We start from the raw sequence: 9,536 nt of genomic DNA on the forward strand, positions 1-9,536 counted from the left end.
CCATGGCTATTAAGAATTAAATTGCCACAAATTGTTTATTATAATGCATCACGTTTTACTCCCAGTATTTGAAAGTTGGTTAACTTATGGTAAATAAACTTTGTAAATAAACTGCATAGATTGTGTAAGAACTTGAAACATACATAGAAATACAAACAAGATAATAGAAGCCTAAATAGCCCTATCCCTGGACAAAAAGATTACTCTCCATAGGGAAGCTTGGTCACTGTCATGATCACAGGGATAGTCACTGTGTTCTGTATGTTGGTTTCTATTTTCTGTTCCTTTCAGTGTAATTTTTCCTTTTGCGTCTTTGTATTTTTATGCACTAGTTTTCTGAAAGGTACACATGATTAAAAGATTATTCTCCTTATTTTACTGTCAATGTAGTACAATGGCAAGAAGCTTGGCCTCTGACTTCATTCTAAACCCATCTTTGCTAATTACATGCTGAATGAACTTAGAGAAGTTGCATCTTCCCTTTGAGCAGTGCTTTCTCCTCCCATTAACTATCTAGGATAAGCACCTGATTTTTGGCTTTCACTCAGGTTTATGAGTTTATTTGTTTGTTTGTTGTATTAGAATTGAACACAGAGAATGATGAGTTACATCTCCAACCCTTTTTATTTAAGTCAGGATTTAATCATGTTGGCCAAGCTGGCTTGCAATCTTCCTGCCTTAGCTTCTAGAATAGTTAGAATTCTAGGCATATTCCCCTCCACACCCCACTCTTATTCAGGTTTTGTCTTCCTAATAGCTAAAATATTTCATATTGTGCTTTATAATAATTCATTTACTTTTCATGGTATGTTCCTCCCATGTGTTACATTTACCTTACTGTTACAAGAGACCTGAGAATCATAATTTCAAAGAGGATAAGTTGGTTTTGGCTCATGTATTCAGCAGTTTCTGCACATGGTTGGCTGTATCTGTTGATTCTTGGGTTGAGGTGATACAGAACATCATGGTGGAAATGTATGGAGAATAAATCTGCTCCCCATCGTGGTGGCCAGGAACAGAAAGTGGGCTAGGGAATGCTCTGCTCGCTTCTTCTTTTCCTTGTCTCTGTTTCTTTTAGATCCTCACCCTTTTGGCTGGTGCTGCCAGCACTCAGCATGGGTCTTCTTCTCAGTCTGCTCTCTGATGTGCCCCTGGTCTCTGGAAACACCCTCACAGATTCACACAGAAGTATTTGCTAATTTCCTGGGCATTTCTCAATCCAGGCTAAGTTGACAATCAGGATTATTGATCATATATCATTAACATGTAAACTGCTTAAGACTCATTTTTATTTTACTTTTTGTTTTAATCCTTATGAATTGAAGATAGTTGTTATATTAATGTCATAGAGAGGACCAATAATGCTAATGGAGAGTGAACGAATTACTCAATTTAGATAATATTCTTAGTGTAGTATATAGATAAATGTGACTTATTGTGTCAGCTCTTCTTGGGAATTTAGGCTGTGCATGTGAAGAGATTAAGCAAAAATGTTTTTCTGAATATTATTTTTATAATACTTGTATAAACAATATTATATACAAAGTAGGAAAGAAAAATGCCTTCTTCCAAATAGTAGCCTCTCATTTTCTAGCTACTAAAGTTCACAAAGTAAAGTTTTTCTACAGCTTTATATATATATATATACTATGTATCTATTTGTATATTTATGTTTGCATGAGTATATTTAAAGACATAAACATATACACAAAAATGTCCTTAATATGTATACATAATTCTAAAGTGGTCAAACTAAATATTCTTTTGTAAGTGCCAGCTTTTTCACTTGTTAAATGCTAGAGATTTTTTCATATCAGCATGACCTGATACTTTCCTCTAAATATTCAGTTTTCTGTAGTTTATTCATACATATTTTCAAAATTTATTGTGAGTATGATGCAGTTAACATTGGTATTTGTATCTTATGTCCAGTTCCCTTACTAAATTTTCCATTTAGTTTTCTGAATTTCATCCATTTTTTTCTTTGTATATTCTGGGTATCACATCAAGTGGCCAAAGCATCTCATTCTCTCTGGTTCTGTTATTTTTTCTTTATATTATTGCATGGACTCAAAGTTCCATTATAATGCTAAATAGTAATAAATGCTATCATCCTTGTCGTGTTTAATAAGAATGTCCTTAAGTCTTTGAAACCCAACTTTTTGTTATTATTTTAGGATCAATCTTGGTTTCTGTTTTTCTCTCATAATTCACATTCAGTGTGTTAGCAAATCTAATTGGAGTTACCCTCAGTATATATACTGGCCCCAGTTACTTTGCAGTACTGCTATCTCTATTAGATGGTGATTGTTGTTTTTATTGTTGTTGCTGAGAAAAATGCTTGAAATATACTATTTTGAAGGAGAAACTTGCTTCTTTTGCTTACAGTTTTGAAAGTTTCAGACTGGTCAGACTGCTCCAAGCAGAGACATCACAGTGGAAGATATGGGCCAGGTTACTCAATTAACCTAGAAGCAAAACTTGGAAGCAAAGCACAGGGGAGGACCATGAGGGAGACGGAAACCCTCCAAAGATGCACACACCCTCCACCCAGACCCACCTCCTAATACCATGTTCAGTCATTAACATCAGTAGCTTAGTTCACCAAGGAATATATGAGCCCCTTTCCTGATGATCCATTCACTCCTCCAGGAGTCTTTTAATCCAATCAGTGGAAAATTGAGATTAGCAGGTGGGCCTCCTATTCCTTAGATTTAGCTCCCATCTTTTTTTTTTTTTTTTTTTGGCCTGGCAACAGCCATAGCCAAGGGACAGATTTGATTGTGATGTTTCTTATATATAATCTGTTGTTCTTATATAGTCACACCTTTAAAATATAAGTCATACATTGTCTTTTACATGGCTTAAACTCACCAAGGGTATTGTAATCACCTTTGGAATGAAATAAAAATTCTGCATGTCTTCTCTAATAGTAGAAAATATTCCCTCAAAAAGAAATTATCTCCTTTGCTTGTACACTTTCATCAACAAATTCTCTAATATTTTGGTTGAGGTTTGATATTAACTAAGATGTATTTTTTAAATCAAGGTTTTTAGTGAGCTTTTCCATAAGGGCTAGTGGAAGTTACATAGTTTGCCTTTACTAGAAGGGTGTAATTGATATTTTAAAACTTCCTTTTCTTCTGGTTGTACAATGGATCTTTTCCTTTTAAATTGTGAATTTTCGTTTTTATATCTAGTAATTTTCCATTGGGTTCTCAAATTGAAAACAAACACAGGCAGTTGAGTAGTGGTAGCTGATGAAGACTTCCTAAATACACTGTATAAAAGGCAAATAATTGTGTTTCATCATGTGATGGTCTATTGATTATACAGATTTGCGAATGAATTTTATCTCCACCTCTAGAGTTTTATAACAGCAGTATCCAAAAGAAGAGAGAGAAGTGACAATTTTAATGTCAAACACCAACTGGTGTTAAAAGAGATGGGTTGGTGTTTATTTCCAGGTCACTTTTAAGTTATGATTTCTAGGGACCTCGAGCACCAGAGTGAGCAAGCACGGAAGTGCACAGCCTGAGTGCAAACCCTTTTCTGTGCTTTCTTGTACAAGCTGGATCAAGTTGTTTATGTACTTTATGTTTCAGTCTTCTAATCTCTTAGGCAGGGATGGCTGAATTGCTGTGAAAGGCAATGAGTGAATATATATAAAACATTTCAAAAAGTACTTAGTCTAGATAGTAATAAATGCTCAATAAATAGTAACTAGTATCAAGTCCATGTTTCAGCTTTTGACATCTACATTTTAAACCCTCTTCTTTTGAGATTGAATAAGATGGAAGTAAATATTTTCATATTTTAAAGCCTTAATAAAATTAGAGTAATACAACAATTCTAGCCCTGTTTGAGTAAAATAAAAACTTTACTTACATTTATTATGTTAAATCATTATGTTCTACAATATTTTCTCTAATTTTTTTCTGTTGGTCTTTAAAAAAAAGTAGTTTCATTTAATCAATTAGGTAATTGGCACTTGAAAATTTTTCTGTTCAGTAGAAACCTCATTTTGGTTTCTAAATAAAAGACCCCTAATTTCTAGTAAATGGAGGTATGCTTATCTTCTAATAGAGTTTTAAAGCCTGGAGAATTTTAAATGACTTACTCAGTTTTAAAAGATTAATGTAAAAGCTTTAGCTTGAAAAGTGGGCAATAGGGTCAGGGAGACAGCTCAGTAGGATAAGCACTTGCCTGGCAAGTACAAGGGCCTGAGTTCAATCCCTGGTTCCAAAAAAAAAAAAAGAAAAAAAAAGGTGGACAATATCCATAATCAGATGAGTAACTTCAGAAGAGAAATATAAATTACCAAAAAAAGGGAAAGCTATAAATTAAAAACTCATTAGGAGACAAACAATGCCTTCAGGGGCTCATCAGTAGGCCTGTCACATTGGAGGAAAGCAGTGGGGAACTTGAAGATGTGTCAACAGAAATTTATTCCAATTTTGGAAACTTAAGCCATCAAAAGGAAAAAGAAAAAAAGATGAATAAAAACAAAATTGCATCTACAAAGTATGGGATAGTATAAAAGGGCCTAACACATATGTGATTGAGATCCCCAAAAGAAAAAGGGAATGGCATAGAAAACATGTTTGAATTTTTGAACATTGACCAGTAGCTGTGACAGATACAAAACAAACCACAGATCCAAAGCATGGAGCCACTGGGCCGGACATGGAAGCAAGTATGTGCTACATATAGGTATAGCGTAGTCAAATTGTGAAATATAAGAAAGAGGAGAAAACCTTATACACTCAGGAATAAAGCCTGAGTTTACAATGGGATGTACAAGGCAGAAAGTATTAAACATATCTTTGGAGTTCTGAAAGAAAATAAAATCAAACAATTCTTTATATTCAGTGACAATTTTTCAAAGTTGAAGGAAAAATAGACACCATCATAGACCAACAAAATAATGTGATGCTCGTTCCCAATAAATGTACATTTTGAGAACTATTAACAGAAATTATTCAGGTGGAAGAAATACGATACCAGACAAAATTTGAATCATCATAAATGAACTGGGAAGACAAGCACAGTCATGTTAGTCGCCAAGCAGAAACTCCCCAGCAGAAGCAAAATTTGGTGAAATGCAACAGAAGCCTGGTGACCTGAGATATTTCTACATATTAATTGGTCTAAAATGGAAGCTCACAAATTTATTTTTTTAAAGAGCCAGATAGTAAAATATTTTGAACTTGGAAGATGTAGGAAGGGACTTACAGGGATTTTGTGTAGATAGATATTATTGCAACTAGCCAATTCCACCTTTGTTGAATGAAAGCAGATATAGCTTGAAAATGTTTGCTTAATATATTAACAAACAGGCATTGTTTTTCAGCATGAGTTTATTTGCAGTAGGTCATATTTGGACTGTGGAACATAGTTGGCCGATGTTAGCCTTAAAATCAAACTCACTGAGGCAAAAAGCTAATGCACTATGTGCTTTTAAACATAGAAGAAACAGTTAAGAAGATATAATCATAAAGATTATATACTTCCTATAAAACAATGTGTTATCTGGAGGTAGATTCTGAAGGATTAAAAGATGAATATTTTAAGTCCTAAGTTAATAACTAAAAAGGCTATCAGTAGGATACATCTTTAAGGCTTTAAACTCTTAAGTTAACAGCTAAAATGGCTATAAATCTGAGGTTTTTATAGTAATAAATTTACTGCAGCTATTGTGGAGCTATATTGAACCATAATACTCAATCCATGAGAATGTATAAAAGAGGAAAAATACATGGAACAAAGAGAAAATAAACATGAAGGTTTTTAATCAAACTATATTGGCAATTAAATTAAATTGAATTAAAATAAATATAGGGCCGGATTTATAAATAAATCTACTATCCTAGTAGAATGAGCACTTGCCCAGCAAGTGCAAGGGCCTGAGTTCAATCCCCAGTTCAAAAAAAAAAATTTAAAATAATAATAAAATAAATATAATGTAATAAACAGTCTAGACACAGTCATTAGAAGATAATCACATTAGGTTATTTTTTCAAAATAACTCTATGCTTTCCATAAGAATCACCTTTAAATAAAAGGAACTTGTATATAACGTAATATATATCACACAAACATTAATGAAAAGCAAGACTCTGGAACATAGAAAGTATTAAGAGGCATTCTTTAATGTTATTATTCAAGAAGCTATAATAATCCTAAAGGTGAATGCACCTAAGGACTGTGTTTCAAAACACATGAAACAAAAACAGAAATGAGAGATTAAACAGGGGAATATATATTTATAATTTGAGACATTACCTCTTAGTATTATAGGAAAAGTACAAAGAAAAATCATTATAAATATGAAGCACTTGGACAACATCCTTGTTGGCTCACATAGAACACACGTGCAGCAGCAGTGTACATTTTTGTCCAGCGTACATTCAGCATGCATGAAAATGGACCAGATTCTGGGCTACAAATAACTCTTTAAGAAAGAGTTGAAAATAGATATATTTGTCCTTGAGCCAAACAGTATTACACTAGATATCAGTAAGAGAAATGAATCTTTAAAATCACAAAATATTTGGAATTTAAACGTGTTTAAAAATAACCCCCGGTTAAAAAAGGAAATCACAGAGAAGTCAAAAAATATTTTGAGTTGAAGGAAAATGGAAACATATCAGACTTGTGTCTGTGACTCAGGCTTTAATTAGGAGGAAATTTATGTCATTAAGTATTTACATTAGAAAGAAGTAATTAGATTAAATCGATGCGGGATTTTTTTCCCACCTTGAGAAGGCAGAAAGAGAAGACCACATTAAACATGAAATAAACAAAGAGCAAAAGAATAAAGAAAAAACAAGGATGAAAACAGAGATCAGCCAGTCCTCTGGAAAAAAATTCAACAAAAATTTATACATTTGACAATCTAGATTCAATGAATCAATTGTTTGGAGGGAAAATTTCAAATCCAGACAAAGTTCACATAACTAAGTACAGGTACCTTACATACCCCTGTATCTCTTCCATAAATTGAATTTGTAATTAGTACTCATCATACCAAGTTCTTGGCCCATAGACTTTCTATGAAAATCTTATCAAATATTTACGAAAGAAAAATTACCAATCTATACAAACTATTCAGGAATGTAGAAGAGGAAACACTTTCCAGCTAGTTTTTTGAAGTTATCCCAGAGGTTTATCCAGATACCAAAACTACACAAATATATTAAAAGGAAAATAAAAGACTAGTATCTTCATGAACACCAATGCAAAAATTGTTAATAAAATAATCCAAAATAAATTTAGCAATATGTATAAAGAATGATACATCACAAGGAAGTATAACTTATTATTAAAATAAAAGCTAATTCAATATATGAATATCAATGTAATGTATTATATCAATAAGCAAAAAACTATTTATGTCAGAAGATGTTTTTGAAAGAATTTGATGTTTCTCAACAAAAGGAAGACACAAATACTCATAGTAAAAAAGGAAAAGAATTCCTCAATCTGACGTAGACATCTACAAAAATCTATGTCTAAGTTTATATTTACTAATGAAGGAAAGAAAGCTATGTCCTAAGATCATGAACAATGTAAAATATCTGCTCTTCTGTGTACTGCTGTATTGGAAATTCTAGCCAGTATTACCTTAGGTAGGAAAAAGAAAAAGCCTGTATATAAATTTGGAAAGGAAGAAATAAAAATGATCTCTTTTGCAAGAGACATGATTATCTATATAAAAAGTACCAAATATCTAGAAAAAATCCTCAAAGTTTTTAAAAAAATAGCAAGATTGCAAAATATAAAATCAAGGAAAGAAAATCACATTTCTGTATACTGGCAATACAAAATTAGAAATTTAAACAAGTTATGCCATTTGCGGGAGCACTAGATAACACACAGTTATTAGTATTAATCTTCAAAAATGCTGACAAGATTTTCATGGTACAAACTATGTGACACTTATGAAGAAATTTATAGAACACCCAAATAGAGTATCAGTTCTTGTATTTAGGAGAAAAAAAACCCTAAGCAGCCAAAAAAAAAAAAAAAAAAAAGCCCTCTGACTCATGTATTACATGGAGAATGCTCCTGAAAACTCAAGACTGTGGCAGGAGTTAAATGATACTTCTTTAAGGAGGTTTTGTAGTTCAGAATATATGAATATTTATCTCATCATATCTCACAAATATATTGAGAGCAGATAAAGTCTCTTCTACATACAAAAATAAGGTATTCTTAGAAGAGAAATATATTATTAATTAGAAAAAATACATATAGGGCATAACATTGTACATGGCACGTTAAATAGATGAAAGATAGTTGAAATCAGGTAGGCACCAGTACTTATGCACATATATGACCTCCCTTCAAGTCACTGGATGCCTGTTGCCATCAAAGGGATTTCCCACTTTCAGTGGTGATCCTCAGTGAAAAATTTTAAGATTCATTGTGATGTGATTAACACCGCAAACTCAATACTCTAAGCTATCTATTAAATTTCAGGGGCCGGGGAGATGGCTCAGTGAAATAAGCGCTTCCCTGTCAAGCGCAAGGGCCTAAGTTCAATCCCAGGTTCTGCCAAAAAATAAAAATAAAATAAAATAAATTTCATTCTCTCATTCATGCCAATGATTTACCCTAAAACTTTAAAACAGTATAACTCAGCGTCAGAACATAGCATCGTGTGGTATTCGCTCAGTTTCTTTTAAATAAACAAACATTTATTTAGAACCTACTACTCACTAGGGCCTATGATTAATGTGGGGCTGCTGGCTTTGGTGTCTAAGACCAACACATCATGATGCCATGAAGGGCTGTATTAGTGAAGACAGGCACTGAGCACAGAAGAGCGGGCACTGCAGGCTGTGGGGAGAGGCACAGTGTGCAGGAAGGCGGCTGAGCTGAATGTGAGTTGAGTACTGGCAGATGTGTAGGTATGAGGCAGACGTGGTGACAGGAGTTAGTTCGGAAAGCTTGGTGCTGCAGACTGAATTATGTTCTTGGGAGACTGTGAAAGTAAATAATACCCAAAATGTACAATAAATATTGTGGATTTGGAAAAAGCAGTTCAAAAGAAAAGATAAAAAATAAATAAATAAATAAATAAATAAAGATAAAAAAAAATAATAATAATAAAAAAGAAAAGATAAACTGTCATGGGAGGAAGGAGAAAGGAAGAAGGGAAAAAAGAAAAAACATGCTTATACACAACATAGTTAAAATAGTTACACAGCTAGTTTCTCTTAGTTCATTGGAAAAAAAAAGGTTAGTGCTCATACTGTTTGGACAAGATATCATACCTGTGCCTTGTACTTGGAATACTATAAAGACTGAACAATATATAATGTATTAATTATTGTAACTCTCCTATTAACCCATTTTTAAACTGTTTTAGTCCAGTCAAGGCAATGGCCAATTTGGTATCTGGCAAGGACTCTAATCCTGGCTTGTCAAAAACCACTATTTTTTTTTAAATTTAAAAAAAAATCACATTTTTAAATGTTACCAGAATTCTGACTGTATTTGGAGATGGGGCCTTTAAGGAAGTAATTAGC

Source organism: Octodon degus, unplaced genomic scaffold (genome assembly GCF_000260255.1).
Source record: "Octodon degus isolate 3935 unplaced genomic scaffold, OctDeg1.0 scaffold00124, whole genome shotgun sequence".
In the NCBI taxonomy this organism is placed as follows: Eukaryota; Metazoa; Chordata; class Mammalia; order Rodentia; family Octodontidae; genus Octodon; species Octodon degus.